This window comes from Leptonychotes weddellii, chromosome 10 (genome assembly GCF_054177405.1).
Source record: "Leptonychotes weddellii isolate Sample4059 chromosome 10, ASM5417740v2, whole genome shotgun sequence".
Classification (NCBI taxonomy): domain Eukaryota; kingdom Metazoa; phylum Chordata; class Mammalia; order Carnivora; family Phocidae; genus Leptonychotes; species Leptonychotes weddellii.
This window is the reverse complement of record NC_138378.1, coordinates 98,466,880-98,489,988: the sequence shown is the minus strand read 5'-3', so window position 1 is coordinate 98,489,988 and position 23,109 is coordinate 98,466,880. Positions and strand designations below refer to the sequence as shown.

General features: G+C 38.3%; 1 long non-coding RNA gene across 6 annotated transcripts in view; it reads left to right on the top strand.

Annotated features, from left to right (window-relative positions):
* LOC115939333 (uncharacterized) overlaps positions 1-23,109 on the top strand; it is a 558,748-nt gene that overhangs the window by 311,507 nt on the left and 224,132 nt on the right. For 4 of the 6 annotated variants that reach the window (XR_014138275.1, XR_014138274.1, XR_014138272.1 and 1 more), the window contains 2 exons: positions 15,380-15,446; positions 22,674-22,920. This is a non-coding gene — a long non-coding RNA (uncharacterized LOC115939333). The remainder of the gene's footprint in view (positions 1-15,379; positions 15,447-22,673; positions 22,921-23,109) is intronic. The other 2 variants (XR_014138276.1, XR_014138273.1) reach the window with 1 other exon arrangement.

Sequence of the window (23,109 nt, the reverse complement as noted above, 5' to 3'; positions counted from 1 at the left end):
CTAGCACATATACACTCAGCCAACATGTGGTTTGACATCTCACGTATGATTTCTCAGCAATGATGTCCTGGATTTGCCCTGTGCTCTGAGAAGAAGCAGGTGGTTCAACACTAGACTCACCTTTACATACTCAGGAACAGTTATGAAACCAGTTTTTAAAAAAAACACGCCAACCAGCTATTTAAGAAGAGCTCTTTATAGGAAGGCCATGTTTGCATTATCTAAATTGTCTTCCTATATAATTTCTCATGTCATCTTCAATATACTCCTGTAAGCAGGCCAACAACAATAACAACAACAACAACAAACCGGTATTATTTTCATCTCTTTACAGATGAGGTCATAGTGACAGTGCTGGACTCAGAACCCAGGCCTTGGACTTCTGAATGCTCTTCAGGCTGAGCTGGCTCTCCTCTTCTGTCATAACACTGTTTGTCAAATGGGCCCGGCAGTAGGTGGCAGGGATGTTATTCCCTGTGGCGGCAGTTTGGTTGGGAGGCCTGAGCAGAGAGAAAAGTTTCTTGCACAGGTTTTCTTCTGTGCAGGTGGCCTCCCAAGGGAGTGGGCAGGAATGCCTCTGGTGAGGTATAGGCCTGCTCTGTCCCATTAGGGAGCTGGTCTCTCCTTTCCTTCGGATGGCCCCAGTTTCTCTAAAAATCACCCCGTCGACATGCCATTAACAGAGCAGAACATGTTGACACCCAGCTGTTGCTTTCATTACCAATTTGTTTTAATTGGTCTCACACTGTTTTCCCCCTCACTTTTTTGTACTGTGTTAGTTTAACTCTGTCTGCAGCCAGCCTAGCTCAAGCTGTAAACCTTTTATGAGGGGAACTTGCTGATGTGTGGAAAGTCACGGGCAGCCGGCTGGACGTGGCCGGCAAGTCTGGAACATTCCAGCCCAGACCTTAACCATTCCATGATTTTGTTTGCTCTTTCAACATCTCCTTTTTTAAAACTGTAATCCCTAAAACTTTAGAGAAGGAATACTTCTCTGGACAGATCTCTAACAAAATTTATTCTTAATGCACAAATAACATACTGCTAAATTGAGTGTTAGGATGGAGTTTGTAATGAAGGATGTTTGGCTGTTCTTGCTGTTGGAAAAATCTTTGAGTGATCACAAGGAGGACATTTTGCTCTAGTTGGTGTAATGAATTAACAACTGAGCAGTGGCCCAGTGCAGACAGTGCCCTTGGAGGAGGACAGAAGTCTAGATGGTGGGCTATGATCCCGAAGTTTGGGCATCAGTCAAGAATGCAAGGTGATTGCAAGGTGGCCAAGAGGGAGATGGCAATCAGTTTGCAAAAGGCCATCTTTGGTTGTACCTGCCAGGGGTAACTGCTTACTTGGTGTCATGAGTAGTTGAGATCGCAGTTTGCTTTATCTACAAAGAATCGTAAGGTAGAATTTACTCATTTCCCACATCTTAGCTTTGATTCGCAGTTATACTCAACCTGAGCTTTTATATAGGGAAAAAAGAAAACACACATGCGTGCGTGCATACACACACACACAGCAAAACCAGGGAGGCCAGCTTCCATTAGGAACCAATAATTTACTTGTGTGTTTAACAAGTATTTATTGAGTAACTACCATCTTTCAAGTACTGTTATATTTGCACCTAACAGAATAAAAGCTGCTTTTTCTGGAGGATTTATTTAAGACATCAAAAATTCTTGCAATAAAAGATAAATAGGTTTTATTCTATTAGGTGCAAATTAGCAGTCTATTATTCTCATGTTCACTAAATAAATATCCCATTCCAAATTGACAAAAGCAGAGTGCTTTCTTTAAAATTTTTGTCTTGAAAATTATGTGATTAGTCTATTTTGATACATACGATACAAAAAAATTAGATCCTTATGGAAGACACGGAATTAACTTATTTATTCTGCATGGGCTCCCGGCCATCTTTTCCTATAGGGAGCTGTACAGACACTGTTTAATTCTCCCAGCGATGTGTGACAGTGCTTATGGAGTACTGTCAGCTAGAGAGGCTCACTTCATCCTTGGTCTCCAGAGTTTTTATTGAGGATTGGTCAGGTAGACATAGAGCATTCATGTGGCTGACCTTAGTTCTTAGTTTCTAGACCCCTCCAGAGGTTAAACTGACACTCTGTGGCCCAAGGTCCCAGTCATAATCCACATTGTTAGCATAGACTATCTGGCATGACTCAAGGCCCTACATGAACAAAGGTATACTTATTGGGCGGGATAATCCAAGGGCTTAGAGGTTACCTTCCAAAGTTAGTCAGAGGCCAGACTTTTCTTTGGAATGTGCATGGTGTGAACACCCCAGAGCTACTGAGTCACCTTTTTCTAGCAGTCAGAATTCCAGGGAAGGGATCTTACCCATAATGTCTTCTTACAGGACACATGGACAATTTTGTCAGTGAGAAGATTATCAGATTATTGGTCACTGGATAGTTTGGGTTAGGTGTCACCTATTTAGAGAAGTTGTCAGGAAAGCCAGCTGCGCCACACATGGAGGCCATTGGAGACTTGGGCAGCTGAGTTTGGAAAACCTTCATTGTATTGTAAAGGTCTAGGTGAAAATATGATGTAATGTTCAGCTGAAACCATCAAAATTATAAACTCTCCTAAATTAGCTTGAAAACTCATCAGTGTGATAAAGACTTTAGTCTTCCTATAGCACAGTGGATTGAGACTAGGTGATTATATATAACCTTGCCCAAATGTCCCTGGGTAGCAAGGATAGGTAAAACCAAAGGAAGTTGCTGAATTGAGTATCAGATGTAAGTGAAACCTTCCAAAGCTGTGATTGAATACTAGGATTAGTCCCTTAGTACGTTGGCTTTTTTTTTTCTCCCCAGACAGGCTGAAGTTTTATAAATGTGACCTCAGCACTAAATAAAATTCATCCTAATTAAAGAGAATTTCTAATGATAATAAAATCCTGAGATGAATCTTTGGGCATGATATTCCCTAAGGAGCTGAGCCACATTCAGTGTATACTGCCAAATATTTTTGAGGTTGAATTGCTCTGGGGCTCATTATCAATGGGTTTTCATCTGTTCTCTTTGAATCAATGATTTCCTTTGTTGGATTTAGACTCTCTTTGTATTCTCTTGACACTCATATAACAAAAGATGCCTGATTTAGCAATGCTATTCGCTAGAAAAATCCAATGTCAGGTGAGTTATTCCACCTATTAACCCCCACTGTTCTTCACTTTTGTGTGCAATGTGCTCTGTCCAGTGGGGTTTCCCTCATTCAGTGTTGGGCTTGCTTTCCACTTGAAAAGTAAAGGTTCATTTCTTTTTTTTTTTTTAAGATTTTATTTATTTGAGAGAGAGAGAGAGGACGAGCAGGGGAAGCAGCAGAGGGAGAGGGAGAAGCAGGCTCCCCACTGAACAGGGAGCCCAATGCAGGGCTCGATCCCAGGACCCTGAGATCATGACCTGAGCCGAAGGCAGACGCTTAACCGACTGAGCCACCCAGGCGCCCCCAGTAAAGGTTCATTTCTATTCTCAGCAGTTCCTCAGTCTTTCTCTCTTTGTACCCACTTCCTTCTCTGGTTCTCCCCACAGCCATCCTTATCCAATCTCTCATTTAGGACTTTTAAATCATCAAGGTGAAAAGCAAGAATAATGAGTTTCAGAATGAAAACCTTAGATCTATTACCACTAAAGTCCTTGCCAAGAATTTTCCAAACAACTTAGGCGTAACAGTTGCTCATTTTTATTACTTAGTTGTGCTATTCTACTTTCTCAATACCATTGCATCAGGTATATACATGTGCCATATATTTTTATATCTTTTACTTTACTTTTATTATGTCAATTACTGAAAGGTCATTCAAATTTTCAGCTGAACCAACCTATCTGAAAGGCATGTGCTGCTAGAAGTTTGTTTAAAATCAAAAGGTTTGTTCTTTTCCTTTTTAAATGGAAGACAAGGGATTAACTATAGTAGCCAGTTGGGGTTTTCTTTAATTCTAGAAGTGGAGAATATATATACATGGTAAACTTTGAGTAGTAAGAGAGTTAGACATTTGTAAGGTAAAAATAATTAAGTTGGCAGACTATGGTGCTATTTATAGTCTTTATTACTGAATGTGTCTGATGTTAATTATGTTAAATGGCAGATGTTAAATCCAGAGGACTGCTCTAAATTTATGGACTTGATATATTTTTACTGGATAATCAAATATAAGAAAGCGGAGTTTTACCTTCTTAACAAGCATAGATAAAATTTTTAGAAATATTCCTAATTAACTGGGTGGCTCCCGTCAACAGCATCGGGGGGACACTGCAGGTTGGTAAGTGTAGACAAGCTGTAGAGAAGGCATCTGATCCTCAAATCTCCAGTCTTTCACTAGCCATCTCTGAGCTTTTTGGTTAATTGTTCAGCTTCTTTAAGATTGGTTTCTCTCATCAGTAAAATGAGGATGATAGTTACATTTATTTCAGAGAGTTCTTATGAAAATATCCATGTAGAGTATTTAATACATTGCCTAGCATGTACTAAGTACTTGAAAAATATGGTTATTTCTTCTTGTAGGCAGAATCAGGATTATTTTTTAGCACAACTTTCACAGTTGAATTAATTCAGGACTATAGGGAAACATTTTGTCAGTCATCACTTATCAAGACAGACACATGAGGGCAGTTGTTTAAGATGTTTCTGTTCATTAAAAGTTGTCTAGCTAGCCAGTTTTTAGAGATAGCCAATTCTTCTGGTAACATCCACCCCAAATACATTTATTTTTAAGGACTTGTTGACACTTATATGTGAATATGATGCAGAACTTGAGAACCTCCATCCGTGGCTCAAAACAATTCAAAGCTCTTTTCTAGAAATAATGCTGAAATATTGATTTATTTTTATAGGTGCAAGGATTGCTTTCCTTTGACAGTTGATTTAAAGTCTCTATCTAGTATATCCAATGTCTGGGCTTCCTCAGAGAGTGTTTCTATGTGTGTATGTATGCATGAATGTATACATGTATGAATGTAGATATGTATGTATGAATGTAGGTATGTATGTGTCCATCTATCCATCCATCCATCCATCCATCCTTTAAATGGGCCATACTTTCCTGTTTCTTTGTATGCTTTGCGATTTTTATTGGGTGAAAACTAGACAATTAAATATTTATGATACGGTAATTTTGGAAATAAGATTCTCCTTCCTTACAGTTTGCTATTCCTTGATTGTTGAAGGTTGCAATCATCTGTTTAGTGACTTTTCCAAACCACTTTTGCAATAACTCTATTCCTTGTTATGTGTGATCACTAAAATCTCTGTTCCTTTAGCTCTATTTAGCTGGCATCGTAACAGAGATTTTCTTGTAATCCAAGAGCTCAAACAAACAAACACCTATCCCAGTCTTTGCAGATTGGCTCTGTGCTATGACACTTCTTTAACACTTAGTCAGGCCATTTACAACTCTGTCCTAGCTTTCACTTCTTGTTTGCACTGAACCTAAAGATCTGCGGAAGGTAAAATGTTAGGGTCTCCACAGGTATTTTATGAGCATGTATTCTGTCCCAAGCATGAGCATGGCTTCCTAAGTTCCTGAATATACATGGATGGTTTTGAAAGTGCCAGTGCCCCAAGGAAACATTGTCCCCAGCTTTTCCTCTCAGTTGTTAGGCTGTGTATTATATGTCTCAGCTATAGCCCTTTATCCCCAGGTGGCTGTGGATTTTCCATTCATCTTACAATGTTTCAGTAACTATTAGCTGTTCACAGTTTATTCTGTACCATCAAACATACAGCCTTGAATTCCATGATGAAAAAAGCAATCACACATGGAGTTTCATAAAATTGCCATATTATTATATTTTTTGAGTGTTTGCCTTTTCCCCACTGAGACTTACTCTACTAGCTGGTTTGTTTCTCAACACTATTACATTTTTCATGCTTCAGAGTCTCTGACACCCCTGAGAGACTTTCCATCCAAGATCATTTCATGGAAAAGGGCCTGCCATGTTTTCCTAGATAGCCATGGGCAAAGTGCTACGATCTTTCTGTGCCGTGGTGGAAACCAGGGAAGAGTACCTTACCTCCTTCTTATACCCTGCCTTTGGGTAGGTGCTTTCTCTTCTAATGGATTTTTATTTTTAATACCTGCTTGTTATGTAAATTTGTCTATGTGATACTGCCTGTCTATCATTTTTCTTCGTTTTTGTTTGCAAGCCAGTTAAAGATTTCTTTATTTTTAAGAGGCTTAGAAAAACTTGCTTTTGTTTCAAAACTGAAATTTCATGAGTACTTAGCCAGCAAAGAACTGAGTAATCTTTAAGGTCTAGAACAACAACAACAAAAATGCAGACAATAATCAGAGATTTTACTTAGCTCATACCACACAGATTCTGCTGTAATTTTTATCAGGTTGCAACACATTATGTTAGGAGGTGAATCCTGAAAGAGACTCCTTTAAAGGAGCCCTCTTTAACAGTTACATTTCACTCTCTTCTAGGTAAGAGTTGTTTGATGAATCTGGTAATAACCACACTACCTATTTTTATAGTGCTTCACAGACATTCAAGTGCCTTCACAAACATTATCTTATTCGATCCTCACAACCAGTAGTGAGATAAGCCTTATTATCACCGTCACCACCCTCCCATTTTCTTTGAATATCTTTTCAGTGGAGAAACCAGTTTTCCTTCAGGAAGCAGGTATACACTGACATGGAAACCTGGAGAAGGTTTTTCTCTTTTTTACCTCCACCCAGTCAACTTTCCCTGACTTCCCCAGCTGACTCTACTCAGTGAGCATTCCTCTCAAGGGGCCAGTGGTTCGTAACACTGACTACATATTAAAATTACTCTAGGAGTTCTTAAAAAAAAAATCACTTTGTGTCTGGGTCCCCCTTTAGACCAGCTGCATCAGAATTATAGAGCAAGATTTGGAGAGTGCCCAGGCAGTCGTATCTCTCTTTTTTTTTCTTTCTTTCTTTTTCTTTCTTTCTTTCTTTTTCTTTCTTTCTTTCTTTCTTTCTTTCTTTCTTTCTTTCTTTCTTTCTTTCTTTCTCCTTCTTTCTTTCTTCCTTCTTTCTCTTTCTTTTTTCTTTTTCTTTCTTTCTTTTTCTTTCTTTCTTTCCTTCTTTCTTTTTTCTTTTCTTTCTTTCTTTTCTTTCTTTCTTTCTTTTCTTTTCTTTCTTTCTAATCTTCCTTCCTTCCTTCCTTCCTTCCTTCCTTTCTTCCTTTTAAGCTTTTTGGATGATTTTAACAAGCAGCAAGGTTTGAGAAGCACTGCTTACAACTGTTGTCTTCAGAGCTAGAGAGTAATTTGATTTCAGTTTTCTAAAAATGAAACCTTTGTGTCTTAACCATTATTATCCTCTGTGGCTTTTCTTTTAAGGTAAGAAATCTCATATTTCCATTTTCTCAAATAACAATGTTTTTTTTTTTATATACTGTTTTATAATTAAAGCATTTTCATATACATCATTCCTCAGTGAGACTCTATTTTAGGCATATGATTAGTATCCCATTTTAGAGGAATGGAGGCCTGGGGAGGTTTCCAGCTGCAGATTAAGAAGTTTGAGTGTGGCTGTGTATATGGTGGGGGCAAAGGGGAGGAGAGTGCAATCCAGGTTTTCTAAGGTGATGAACTTTATTTCCCCTTGCTATTCACAGTGTGGTCTGTGGGTCCACAGGCTCTGCATTATCACCTGGAAACTTGTTAAAAATGCAGAATCCCAGGCCCTACCCCAGATCTACTGAATCAGGGCTGTAGTTTAACAAGGTCTCCAAGTGATTCAGATTCTCATTAAGGTTTAAAATTCCCTGCTTTCTACCATGCTGCCTCTTGGAATTCTTAGTCCTCTGTTTTGTGGTGTATTTGTATATAAATAGGTTGCATATATGGATGCTGCCAGGGATAATTTTTCAGAGTTCTTGCCAGTAGTTTCCCTTCAGAAGTTTATTTTCAAGTCTTTTCATTGTGACTTGAGGCATTCCCCCCCCGCCCCCAATAGTTCTCCTACTGCCCTGGAAATGAATCTCTGATCATTTTCTGCTGCTTTGAATTTTGAAGGTACAAGAGCTGTGGAGAACCCTGGGAGGGTGGATGCTGCTTTTCCACCATCATAATTTTCCTCCTTTTTCTGAGCCAGAGGGTATAACCTGGGAAAATGCCAATCAGACTCCTATTAAAATTTAGATTCTCAGTGGATCATGCTGAACTCTTGTTCCTTATTATCATTGCTCACAGTCCATAAGAGGACTTCAGGGATCTCATGTGGTAACATCTTTCCTAATAGGATTTCTCTCTACATACTTAAATTGAAAAGGTTCCTAGTGATATGCATTACGCTTTCCTGAGCTCTACATTTCTCTCTGCTTCCCTAATGAGTTCCAAACCTGGAGAAGGCGAAGAGAAGACAAAGAACTGTTGTGGATGCTGCAGTTCCAAGACCGGGGCTCTCTCATGGCCACTGCTGTGGAAATAAACAAACAGGTTGTTTTCCGAATGTGAGGCTATGTTGAGGTGTTGCCGTAGCGTGGGAAGTCGTCCTGACAGTTTGTCTCATGATCCACTGTGCAGTTTCTGCAACACGCCAACCGCTCTGGGCTCAAATTGCTTTACTGCCTCTCTGTATCTGTTTTCACCCCAGTATTTCCCCAGACTCGGAGAAGGTAATGACTGTGTGCTCATTTTGGGCGAGAAAATACACAAAGCTCCAGCTATGATTCTAAAGTTAATTTGTGGCTTTCCTTTGAGAAGGGAATATGTGCATGTCAACTGTATTCTTGATATGTAAAGTAAACATGCTTAGGAATATAGCTAAATTCGTGTAAGAAGCATATGGATGCATATCACATATTAAAAAATACAAACAAAACACAAACTAGCCCTCGTTTAAACACTGTAGCTCTTCTTTATAGCTCTCATGGAGTGCTTATATTGTGCGTTATGTTATGGTACATATTTACTCTCTGAACTTGATTATAAGCTGCTTGAAGTGTCTTACTCATTGTTATATTCTGTAAAGTGCCTAGCTCAGTGTTTTCCATGTATCACAGACCATCACTGGAGTCAATGCATATGGCCAAATCAGATAATGGGGGAGAGAAGAAATATGAGTCTGGGCATTTGAGTTCAGTGTTTCAGACACTGAAGAGAAAGACAACCTGGGAGAGCAGTAAACATCCCTGGGTTCTAGTTTTCATCTGTAAAATGTGAATGCAGGAGGGGCAGATTTTTCAAATCCTTTCTAAGTCTACAATTTTAGCATTCTGGGTTGGAGATGTATGAGACAGCCAAGTAGAAAAGCCCAACTGGAATCTCAGGTTAGATATCCTGATTACAGATACATTTGGGGGAGTCTTCAGCATGTGGGTCTTCGTTAAACTGTAAGAGAGGATGTGATCTCACAGAAAGTGAATAGAGTAAGAAATGGTTTAAGGTGGGATTCCTGTCAAACAGCTTGGAAAGGACAGATGGGTGAAGAGACTTCTGTGGTGACTACTGATAGGTAATGTTAGTGAGTAGAAGGAAGATCCGGGGCGGGGAGGGTCATAGAAGCCTTGCCTCCCCTCCCATGGGAAGGCAGTTGCAGGTTTTGTGGTTGTGGTTTTGATGCACATGTGTGTCTGAAGGATGGGACGACTCTCACTCCATTCTGCCTCCTTAGCCTTGCTTGGCTCCCAGCCCCACTTTCTTGTCTGTCCCCTCTGGGGTTGAGGGGGGCACTAAATGTGGTCTCTGAACCCCACTCTTTGTTCCCTTGTGTTCATTTTTATATATTAAACTCTCCCAAATGATACTTTTTTTAAAAATAGGGGCTCAATGTTAAAATCTTTCCTTTGCAAGTGGATAACATCAAGCCAAACCCCTTTGTGTGACATCTGAGGACCTTTATCATTGGGCATTTTTCACCCAGCCTTTGTTAGGCTGTGTTCTCCCAGTCCCATTCCAAATGTCCACTGGATCAGTGTCAGATGGTTGTCTGATTACTAATTTCCCATTCTCTTCAACCTGACTATGCCTTTGATTATTTTGTCTCTCTATCTAATATGCTTTGTTCATTTTCCTTTTCTTGGCAAATGTCTGTTTGTGTTTAAAACATAGCTCAAGCATTTACTTTTTGAGTTACCTTCTTTCTAGGTCACTTTGCAGCTCTTACATTTGCTGTAGGAGCACTTTGCACATGTTGCCATTGCCCCATTTCTCTCCCACATGATTGGTTGCCTACACACACTAGGTTGAGTCCTTGATGGACTTTATTGTGACTAGGTCATGGGTCACATTTGAATTCAAGAAAGTACCTGACCATTGCATTCTTTTTTTTTTTTAAGATTTTATTTATTTATTTGACAGAGAGATAGAGAGAGAGAGCACAAGTAGGAAGAGTGGCAGGCAGAGGGAGAGGGAGAAGCAGGCTCTCTGCTGAGCAGGGAGCTGGATGTGGGGCTTGATCCCAGGACCCCAGGATCATGACCTGAGCCGAAGGCAGCCGCTTAACCAACTGAGCCACCCAGGTGTCCCCATTGCGTTCTTTTTTGAAGGATTGAGTAAATGTGTATAACATTCATAAATCTTGTTCTTTTTGAGTGACCAAATCCATACATTTGTGGCCTCCTCTTATATCCCCAGCACTGTGAAACATGCTATGCTAGGATGTCATAGGAGTGGGGCAGGTCTGTGCAACTGGCCACCAAGGTGACTTGGTAAAAGTTACATTTGTTCCTGATCTGTAGAGGTAGTCCAAGGGTAGTCATAAGAGCCATGTCTCTGACATTTGCGCTGATTTTATTTTTTCTTAAGTTCTGATAATAAACATATTAATAATATCCTGGGTGATACATCATTGTTAAGACATTTTGCAACCCTAAGAAATGGTTGCCTTCATTAATTCCTTATAAGCAGCTCAAAATGGTGAATAAATCTTTAGCATGTTTGAGTTGCTTTCCATATCATTATTAGCTAGTATATTGCATCACACATAGAAAAACTCAAGAACACTTTTTAAATGCATGAATTTTCACAAAAATGTATTTTCAACAAAAAGTGAACCCTTTAATAAAAGAGCTTAACCAAGTAATTTAAGGCAAGTATAAGAAAATAAAAAGACCTAGGACTAAAAGGATACATTTGTACAGATACTATCTCATCAATTAAATGGGATCTGATGCAAGCTGATTAGTAACACTGACTTATCCCAAGTATTATTTGTTTTTTCCTTCAGTAACACTGACTTATCCCAGGTATTATTTGAAGAAGCTATCTGAAATGATTTTCTCAGCAAGTTGGTGACATATACCTTTGGCTTGTTTTAATGACTACCTTCATTTCTCTGTCATAGCTACCACTAGTAGTTTGTTTGGTCTGGTTTGCTTGTTTGGTTGTCAGTTAACCTAAATCAAAACTACAGGCAACATTTCTTCCAGCTTTTCTGTTTCTGCAAACTTAATTTGTTGTCAAAATACCTAGGTTTCTCTAAAGCTTAGGTGTCATTTTTGGTGGGCTTTAATAAGCCATTCTCTAACTCCATGTAGTATGAGCACTAGGCCTTTCAATTTCTTCTCATTCCAGGAGAGGTTTACCCATTGCCTTTTCAATACCTCATTATGTCTCAGAGAGTTTGAAATCCTTGTATCTTTTCCTTCCCTCAATAGAAAATAAAGACTAAGAAAAACATCGTACTAGCGGCATTGTCTTGGAATCATGTATTTACACATTCCTATCCCCAGAGTATAAATGTTCTCTTTTTCATATTTTTATCTGAGGGATCTGTCATGTTATTTGGCACATGGCTGATGTGCTAAAATATTTGCTGTTCTAAGTCAGCTAGTGTGTTACCCTGTGAGTTTCCTTTGCTAGGCAGAAAAGAAATTCTCAGCTATTTGCTTCTCCAACTTTTCTTTCTTTTGCTTCCTCTTCTTCCTGACCAATATTGTATACTATCATTTACATTAAATTCATTAATTCCCCTAGGAAGCATGTTACCTGGGATCAGATACATTTGCTTTCTGAGACAATTTTCTGACTAAAAGAATTTCAGGAGGGAAACATTCCTTAAATCCATTTAAGAAAATCTTAACACATACCAATTTCCTGATAAGAATGCAATGGTCAGGTACTCAGATTCTATAAAGCCCTGAAAAATCTACACTTAGTCAAAGATGGAACATCTTCATATGATTTTCTCTCTAAAGCTTTTTTGAAGGATTAAGTAAATGAGTATAGCACCCATAATCTCTCTTACCTGCATTACATAACCAGACGTAATGACTAGCTCTTAGGTAACGTTTTACCTGTGGCTCTTAACACAAGCACTGTCTGCCAAACAAACTACTTCCCAATCAAAATTTCACTGCTAGCTTCTGACAAGCCAGTTTCTGCACAGGTATTTATATTTGAATATAGTCCCATTGTCATATACTTGGATCTTTAGCTCCGTGGTACTTGAGCTTCCAGAGTGTAAAACAGCTACATATTAACTTGTGGATCCTATCTTTTTCAGGAATCTTACTCCAGTGCTTACTCCCTAAGAGAACACTGTCCTGGTTTTCCTTCTACCTCAATGGCTACGCTGCCTCTTTTTTGCATTATCAATGTGGCTTCTTCACCTCAAACATTACATTTAGGAATTTCTTGATGCTTGGTTCTACACTCTGGTTTCTCTTTATTTTCTCCTAAGCAGACTTACATGCACAAATAGCTCTACCAACCACCATAGGAACAGGGCTCCCACATGTCTATCTCTAGCCAAGACCTGTACTTCATGCTCTGGGCATATATAGGCAACTGCTTACTTGCCATTTGGGGTAAGGGGGATGTCTTAAAGGCACTTCAGACTCAACTTGACCAAACTAAATTCATGATTGTGCTGCTCAAGACTGTTCCTTTCTTAGTTTCCTCCTTCAGTGAAGAGCCCAATTATCTACTTAGTAGTACAAACCAGAAAACTAGAACTCATCCTTTTCAACTATTTCTTTCTTTTCCCTTATCAAATCTGTCACCAGGTGTTGTCCATTAAATGTCCTGGCCAGAATTGTCTACCTTCTCTGTAAGTGTGAAACACCCTGGTCCAAGCCACTGGTCTCACTAAAATGTTATAAAATGCTACTGCATTTATCCACCTACCTCTTTTTTTGCTTCCTTGTAAGGCTTTCTCCATGTGGCATAGGGCATAAATCTACTAACATGATGTAGAACAGCTCTTCTCAGGGTCATTTAGGGATCTATTCAGGGGTTCCACAAGGTCAAAATTATTTTCTTAATAATACTACAGTTTGTCACCCTCATTCTTTCTCAGTGCACTGGAGTTTTCCAGAGCAACCTGACCTGTGATATTATAACAGAGCAAATGTGAGAATCCAGATCTTCTATTGGGGTAAATATTAGAAGGACTTGGAAAAATATAAAACTATCACTCCCCTCTCTCTAATTCATTTTTGTTTTGAGATATGTAGTTTTTCTTAAAATAAAAATCATGTTATTCATGTTAATGCGTAATACATTTATTTTTGTTATTTTAAATGAATTAATAAACACTTAAAAAATTTCTAAGGTTTAATTTATAAAGCAGTAACTGTTCATAGATATAATGCACAAATAAACAAAAGCTTTTTGAAATTTTGGGTAACTTTTAAGGGTGTAAAGAGTTCTAGAGACTAAACCACTTGAGAACCACTGTCCTAGAAGGCGATCCATGGCCTGGCCACTCCCTAACTTTCCAAATCCATCTTTCTTCACACCACACTGCTCTTTTTTCTACTCCATCAACCTTGACTCCTGTTCAGTCCCTATTTTTTGTCTGTTTCCCTTTCAATACAGGCACTTTGCCAGAAACTCTCTTTCCCACCCTCTTTATCCAATAAACTTGAAGTCATTCCTCAGATTTCATCCTCTAAACTGTCATTTCTGTAGGCAGGCCTTCTCTAATCTTATTGACCGAGTCAAATTTACTATTTTAGGGGTACCTGGGGGACACAGTCGGTTAAACGTCCACCTCTTGGTTTCAGCTCAGGTCATGATCTCGGCGTCGTGAGACTGAGCCCTGCGTTGGGCTCCATGCTGAGCATGGAGTCTGCTTGAGATTCTCTCTCCCTCTGCCCCTCCCACTTGTACTCTCTCTCTCTAAAATAAATAAATAAACCTTAAAAAAATTTACTATTTTAGGATCTCATAGCATTTGTACCTCTTATTCATTACTATGATTGTAATACTGCATTTGTTTTTGTCATTATTTAATTTCTGAAGGCTCACTAGCTAAAAATGCCGTGAAATTAGGAGCCAAGTCTGTTTTTGTTCAACACCAAAGCTCCAGTGCCTAGCATGATACCTGGCGTCCAGTAGGAATGCATGGAATGAATAAAATGGATGAACTAGAATTATGCCACAGGCACAAAAAATAGTCCTACAACATGTAATATTACAAAGAGTAGGCATAAAATACAAAAATAAAACGAAGAGATTTTCAAGGTAGGTGAGAAAAATCACAAGGATTTGGACAAAAAGAGAGCAGCCTAATGATCCATCTAAAAGGGAAAATGAGGCGAAGAAAGGGCCAGGGATAGAAAAGCACCAACTATAAAGTTACATTCATTAAGAAATAAGAGCATATCGAATGGAGTAGTAGGAGACAAGATTAGGAAGATAATCAAGAGCCAAATGTTCAGACCTTTGGATGTTCACCTCAGGAATTTGAGCTTCAAACCATAAAAAGTGGGGAATCCAATAAGTGCATATGGAAAGGACTGGCAGGAGCAATAGTGCATTTGGAGCACATTCATCTACTAGCAATGTGTGAGATACATTAGAACAGTGTTGGTGAAGCTAGTTGGGGAACTACCTGGACTTCTGCATAAAATTCCTCTGAAGGACTTGTGGCCACACAAAGTCTGTTTTCAGAGACCAAGGATAACTTCCATGGTGTTGAGACAGAAATTTCAAAGATATATTTATTTGAGAGAGAGAGAGAGTGAGAGAACCAGCATGAGCGGGGGGCGGGGGGAGACAGAGGTAGAGGGAGAGAATCCTCAAGTAGACTCCCTGCTGAGAGCGAAGCCTGACCCAGGGCTCGATCCTAGGACCCTGAGATCATGACCAGAGCTGAAACCAAGAGTCGGATGCTTAACCAACTGAGCCACCCAGGCACCCTGAGATAGAAATTTCAAAATAATAAAGCTTCAGTAGAATGGGTTTTTCTTCTCATAGTCTTCTAAGCTGTTTCCTGAAGCTAAAGACTGTCTTTACAATACGGAGTGAACAAAGATTTTGTATGTCGGTATGATTCTGGAAACATGCATTTCTGTTGCAGTCGGTATGGTACATGTTTACTCCCTTGCATGACCTAGTCTGTGAAGTTGTTAATTGTGCACCTGGTCATGTGATGTTTCATCCCTCTATGGTGCATTCACCAACGATGTTGTAAATGTCTTCACTCCAGATTGAATTTTTATATACTTGGAATCATGTTGGAATCAAAACTCCGATAACTTGAACTGAAATGAAAGGTGAGACTTTTTTTTTTCATTTTCTCTTAAACAAGTTTACAGTCCATTTGCCTCAAGGAATCACAATATCAGTGAACTCTCTAAATGGTTGTTGTACAGATAAAGCATGTGCACGGAGTCTGTTTTTAAAATTGAACAAACGAGAGCATGGAACTCTATGCCCTAGAACTTTGCTAATGGTTTTCCATGTGGGTTTTCCCAGAGCCTCAAGTGGCTCCGCAAATGGGGACTCTGAGAAGGAAAGCTTTTTTAGCATTACGGGTAATATCTCCTCCATATTAAAAATGGAAAAACCTTATAATTTATCATCTTTTTAAGATGCTGGAATACATTTGATCCATCCAGTCTGTGGGGACTACCATTTATTTATTGCTTACTCTGGGCTAGCACTAGATTGGGTCCTTTAAATGTATTCTCCAATTTAATCCCTATAAAATCTTGAATAGCATTATCTCCATTGAAGGAATGATGAATTCTGAAAGTCAGAAAATTTAAGTAACTTCTCCAAGTTTATATAAGTAGTAAGTGTTGGAGCTGGGCTTTCTGATTCATTCATTCACTCAAAAAAAGACTTGGGAGAGGGTGCCTGGGTGGCTCAGTGGTTAAGCGTCTGCCTTCAGCTCAGGTCATGATCCCAGGGTCCTGGGATCGAGTCCTGTATCAGCTCCCTGCGCAACGGGGAGTCTGCTCCTTCCTCTCCTTCTGATCCTCCCCACTGCTTGTACGTGTGCATGTTCTCTCTCTCTCTTCCTCTCTTTCTCTCAAATAAATAAATAAAATCTTCAAAAAAAAAAAAAAGACTTTGGAGAATCACTAATGAATAAGAGCCCTGAACTCATGGAGCTTGTATTCTAGAGGTGGAGAAAAAGTCAGATGAGTAGCTAGCAAATAAATACTGAGCAACAGGCTTTCATGATGATCTGAAGTCTATGATGATAAATACAGTAGGGTAAGGGGATAGAGAATGAAGGGATAATTTTTGTGATCCTATTTTTGGTAAGAGTGATAAAATCAGTCTTCCCTGGTGCAATGACATTTGAACTGAACTTTGGGTGGAGTGATGAATCAAACTTTATGAATGTACAGGGAAAAGTATTCTAGATAAAGACCCTGAGGATAGAAAGTGGTGGTATATTCCCCTGAGAGTGGCCTGAGCAGTATGGGCCCAGGTAGAGCACTAGGAGATGAATTAGGTATAGATTGTGAAGGCTCTTGTTGGCTATAGTAGAAAGTTTGGATTTAATTTGTTACAGTGATAGGAAGCCACTGGAAGGTTTGAATAGGCTATCCCTTAGGAAATTGCTGGGTTTTTAGGAGCTTTGTGTCAGGAGTCGGTCAGAGAACAGATATATATATTTCTTACTATGTCACATGCTAATACCATAAATCTAGGCTGTCATTTCTTGGCTCTTAGATTATTATATCACTGAACGTTATTATATTGCCATAGATGATTGCAACAGGTTTTCCTGATTTTCTTCATTCATAAATTCAATCTATCTGCTATACCTGGTTCAAATTATTTATTACAATAAAATTATTTACTGATTAAAATTTGTTTATTATCATTCCAAAGAGAGTTTTAAGATGAAGATTCCTTTCTTCATTATTCTGAGAATACTTATAATCATTCCTTTCTTTGTGCCGTTTCTCAAATAATGGTCTTCTTTTCTCAAAGAGGGAGCTATTTCTTACTGTGATTGATATATCTTTCCAGGTCCATTTGGAATAACCTTCTCTTCCTCTCCAAACTCTCACCAAGCTCTCTGTTCTTTGACTTTCTACAGTAATTATTGTCTGCTTTAATTATTGTCTGCAGTAATTATTGTCTGAATTACATATTGCTTTATATTCATTTATTTAATTATTCATACATTTGTACATTTGTTAATTGAATTAATTAATTGACTTGTTCATTTGACAAATATTTATCAAGAGCGTATTATAGTCTAGGCATTCCTCTAGACACAAGGTGGAGTGTGGACAATTTTTTAAATCAATTTTAATTAAATTAGTTTAATTAAAATGCAAAGCTTTTAAGTGAAGAATTTAGTGAGAATTCAATGTTTACACCTGTGTAAACTGTGCCATACTCAATATATGAAACATTTCCACCATCTCCAAAGTACCAAGTCTCTTTGTACATCTTAGGCATCTGCCCCCTACCTGATGCCCCCCCTCTCCCATCACCATAGTTTAGCATGCTATTTTAGAAATTCAAATAAATGAAGTCATACAGTATGATCCCTTTGATTAGGTACCTTTCCCCATCATTATGTCTGTGAGATTAATCTATGTTATTGCATTTTTAGTAGATTATGCATTTTTTAATGGTAAGCAGTATTCCATTGCACGAATATCCACATATCTTTAAATGTCACCCGTTGATGGATATTTGGGTTGTGTTTCATTTCTGGCTACTGTAAATAAAGCCTACTATAAACATTTGTGTACGAATATTTCTCTGGGAGGATGTTTACATTTCTCTTGATTAAACCAATGAATGGAATTGCCAAATCACAGGAAAGGTGTATATTTGAATATGTTTATATCTCATATATATATACACACAAACACATTTTGAAGAGAGTGTCTGCTAAATCCAACATCTGGATTATCTTGGGTCAGTTTTTTGTTTACTTTTGCATATGAAGATGGTTCTCATTTTCCTATTTCTTTGCATATCTGGTAAAATTTTTATGCCATTCCTGCAAATTTTTAGTTTCTCCATGCAGTGCATAAAGGGCCTTGTTCTCATAGCTTTGTTTTCTGTCATATTGAAGACATTGGCTAGTTATTAATTCTTTTCTGTGCTTCTCAGCTTCTTCCAAGTCTTATTAAAGTATCAATTAATATTTTACTATCTCTGACATGCTTGTTTCTGTGATAAGAGTCATGATTCCTCTATAATTGGCTTTACATGTACTGGGCACTGTTGTAGTCATTGCTACTACTGATTGATGCTGTAGGAACTGAGGGCGTATAGCAAAAGGGAAGGTAAAGGAGAATATGGGATAAAAGTTCTGGAACAACATGCATCATTACTCAGGTTTTATGAGGATCTTAGAACCCATTCCACATGAAATCTATCAATCATCAATATTTGTTAAGTGCCTGTTGTTTGGGGGAAATAAAAGGAGTATCACATATAACTTTAGCCTTGAATGAGGGCTTACAAAGCTTCCAATATCACATATTATTTGGGGAAGCAAGACACCTATATGAAACAGTCCTCAATTTATTCCCCACATATACTGAACACTTTTCAGTGAGCAAAGTACTATGGAAGTGCTAAGAAGCTAACAAAGAGAAATATAGCAGACAGATCCTGAAGATGCTCACAGTCTGGCAGAGTAGACAGATATGCAGAGATGGTTGTGATACAAATACAATGAAATAGGTATTAAAGCAACATATAAAAATTTATTGGGCTCTTACTATATGCCATGGCTTAACTCATTTAATCCTCAACACAATCTATTATGTAAGTACATTATTATCCCCCTTTTACAGATGGGAAAACTGAGGTATAGAGTCGTGTGAAGTCACTTGGTCAAGATAACATAGTAAGTGACAGAGCTAGGGTATGATCTTAGGCTGTCTGATTCCCTCATTCTTGAAATAAAGTCACAACAGAATGCAGAGGAGGAAGCAAATCATTCTTAGAGATAATATGATTCTGAGGGACTTGAAAACATAAGCATATTATCATAAGGGGTTAATTATCAGTGATAAGGGACAACTGGTCTTCCACTGCATGAGGCATACATAAATTCAGAAAATAACAACCATCTTCTGATTTCAAAGCTAACACAAATTCCCATGCCAAGGTAGAGCTGGTATCTGCAGAAGAGTCCATGATTCTTATTTCCACTACTTATCTACCATCCCCTAAAATATCAAGAATTATTGCAAATTATCACTCAAGACCTTTCAAGTTTCTTAGGATTTATTTTCCCCAAATCTGATAATTATTTACTCAGTTCCTTCGATCCTTTAATCCGAATATGGTTTTACCTCAAAAGCACACACATCTTCCAGTCAGCAGAAATATTTATTCCTCTTTATAAATTATTAAAATAATTTTATGGCTTAGAACTAAGTATCTCATGAATCTTGTTATCATGAATTAATAATAATTCTGTACGTTTATATAATGCTTTATGATGTTCTTCCACATCAATTATCTTATTTAATTTTCATAGCAGTGTAGTGGGCTAGAGAAAGTTGATATTAATACCCCAGTTTTCACTATGAGGAATCAAAGACTTAGGAAAGTTTGAGTCAATTTCTTGAGTTCATTATGGATATGGATTATTGAGCTGGACTTAGGAGTAATCAAGTCTACTTTTCTCTCCTTCTCTCTCTTTCTCTGTCTCTCTCTCTGTCTCCCCCTGCCCCCTCTCTTTTTCTTTCACTCATTAGGGTCTGATCATATCTGAGTGATCAGAAGAATTTGAGTTCTTGAAAGTGTAAAGATGGCAATCACAGATGGAATGAGGGTGAATTAACTAGGATGCAGCAACTCTTTGAGATCTGGTCAAAGCATCATCCAGGGAGTCTCAGTCATTTATTAGAATTGTGCCAAGTGGCTTAGAACTTCAGTGTGGTAGCACATTAGAAGTGGGAGAGATTAGTGTGTGTGGATTTAGTCAGGGACAGGGAATTTTGGTGGTCTTTGAAAGAGGAGTAGAATTTGAATAGGTAGAGATAAGAATTATGTTTTACTGAATATATGGGCAGCACAAACAAAAATAGTAAGAGAAAGATCATAGGGAAATATATGGGAAGAGGGGACTATTATATTACAAACCTCATGATGGGGATTAGTCAGAAATCAGGTTGGATAAATAAGATGGAGAAGAAGATAGTAGATTGGAAGCAGAAAGTGGAAAATAGGGAAATACATCATGTTCTTGGAACGGGGACTAGCATGTTAATGGCCTGTTTGGGGATGATCAATCCATTCTTATTGGCAGGGTGAGTAATGGTGAGGCAAGAAGGTCAGTGTTTAGTTGATGGTGTTGTGGGACTGGTGTAGGAATGGAGAGAAAGGAGACATTTTAAGTAGAAGTGTATTGATATAGTGACAGACTGGATTCAGAGGATAAAGCAAAGAGGAAATTTAAAGATGACTTCAAGGTTCCTAGTCTGGGAGGTAAAAAGCATATTGCAGCCACTAACACCAAAAAATGCTAAAGAAAGGGAGCACATTTTAGAAAAAAGGTTTTCCTTAGCTTGTATGACATGATATTATCTCTGAAGAGTACATCTATGAGGAGAAATCTTATGGGCCAATTGGAAAGTGAGGTAGGAAGAGTTTGATCTGGGAGACATTGACAGGCGGTGACATTTCATGCCATCAGATTTGGATTAAACACAGGGGCATGAATGAGAGAAATAAATGTGGAAGTTCAGTGTTGGAGGCTTGTAGAATTATCTCATTTAGGTACTAGAGGATGCATGGAAGCACAGGAGAGAGACCAAGAAGGAGAACCAGAAAAGAGGCATGAGGGTGACCCCAGGGGAGGAGAAGAGTCAGGAAGTTGGGTAGATCAATACTGTAGAAAAAAGAGTCGACAGTAAGAATTTATTTTTTTTTAAAGATTTTGTTTATGTATTTGACAGAGAGAGAGACGGGAGAGAGAGAAACACCAGCAGGGAGCGCGGCAGAGCAGGGAGGCAGGACCCTGGGATTATGACCTGAGCTGAAGGCAGACGCTTAACCGACTGAGCCACCCAGGCACACCAACAATAAGAAATTTAGAAGAAATATACCATTGGATATGATAATAATACCACCAGTGGATTTTTGGGAAAATAATTCAGATTGAATACGTTAATCACATTTTATCTATCAATATCAGTAAATAAGTTATTATAGGTAAGGTTCATTTTAACATTTAGCATATTAACATTTCTAATATGTATATGTATAACACTTATAATACATTAACAGTGTATTATATCTAAGATTCATTTTAACATTTAACATATTAGCATGTTTTGCTCTTATAAACAGTGTAGCATGTGTTTATTGGGACCAACACTAGGTGCTGTGGGAAGCATGGTAATGGACACCAGGCTTGGGGGAAGGGAGTTACGAGTGGCTTTTTAGAAGAGGCAATGTCAAAAAGTGAATTTTGATAAGACAAGTAAAGTTATGCCAAGGGAAGATAAACAGTGGGGAAAGTGGGAGAAAGTACCCAGTCCCAGATCCTAGGCCTCATGGGGTTTGGTATACCTGGTTTTGTGTCAGTGTGTATCTACTGGTAATTTTAAATTGCTGTCTCTTTGAAACAAACCAAAAAAGCCCCAACACTTTCCAATTCATATCCCTGACATATATGTTATTAAAATAAACTGAGCTGTGCTGATAGATTTTGAAAAAATAAATAATAAAAAAATAAATATACAATGTTAGAAAGCCAATGACCTACAAAGCAATTTATAGAATTCATACTGAAAGCTACTGACATAAATATGACCTTTAGAAATTTTACTCATTTGGATGAAATTGGACTTTAGAGAAGTTAAAGATATTTATAGGAAGAGTGAAATTTAAGAATTAAGTAAAGTAAAAATTTTGCAAAATATTGAAAATATCCCCAAATCAAAGTGGAAAAAAGAGACAGCACTTGCAGTCATCCTAAATAAGTTGTGTACTTTCAAGCACCTGGTGCTGAGAAAATTTTAGAAACAGTATATTTAGCCATAATATCATGGGCTCATCATGCATTTCTTATTCTCTTAATTCTCACTTTATTGCTAGAGAGATTTGCATGATAGAAGAATATAGTTTTAAAAGTTTCATCTGTTTCTCCTATTTATTCCTTTACTTGAAGTCATAATCGTATTTCTATAGGAATAAATTATGATTTCACAAACAAAGGATTATAGCTTTGGGAGGATAATTAGATGCTAGAAAATGAGGTTCTTAAAATGAGGGTCTTGTTTATAATATCAAGTGTTTGTGACAAACACAATGAGTAATGATGAAAACGTGCCCTGAAATGTGACATGTCATATGAGTAACTGTCTGAATTCTGCTGGGGGGAGGGGGGAGGTTCTGGCATCTTTAAAACTTTTCCGCTGTGGTATGGATTTAGAAACAATAGGGTAGTTCAGCCCAGCCCTGTTATAGAGAGAGTTCATGTGAGGAGATATTTCTTCCCTGGCTTAAATTGCCCCTGTAATTTTATGTGCCTATCACCATTATTGTTACAGAGACTTCATTTGGATTACAAGGACCTGGGATGCCAAATGTCAGCAAGTGAAATGTGCCTGTGATGACCAGAGCTAAGTAATGTTCCAGTTACCTCAACATTACAGTTGAGAGTCAAGAATTCCATAAAATTACTGAGAAAACAATTGTTCAGGATTTCCCACGGATCTCACTTTTTCCATCCCAGTAGCTTCTATCCACCTGGGAGTGGAAATTCCCTGCATGTGCCAATCTGCCCAGTAGTGGAAGGTGAGTTCTAAGGTGGCATAGGTGCTGCTTTGCTCATTATCACATATCCCGTGCTTAGTATGGTGGTCATGTGTGTGTGCGCGCACGTGTGTGTGCACGCACGAGCACATTTTGAATGAATGAATGAAAAGGAGAATCAGTCAGTGTTATTAGGACCACTCCTAAGAGCAGACTACTGTTTGCTCTTTG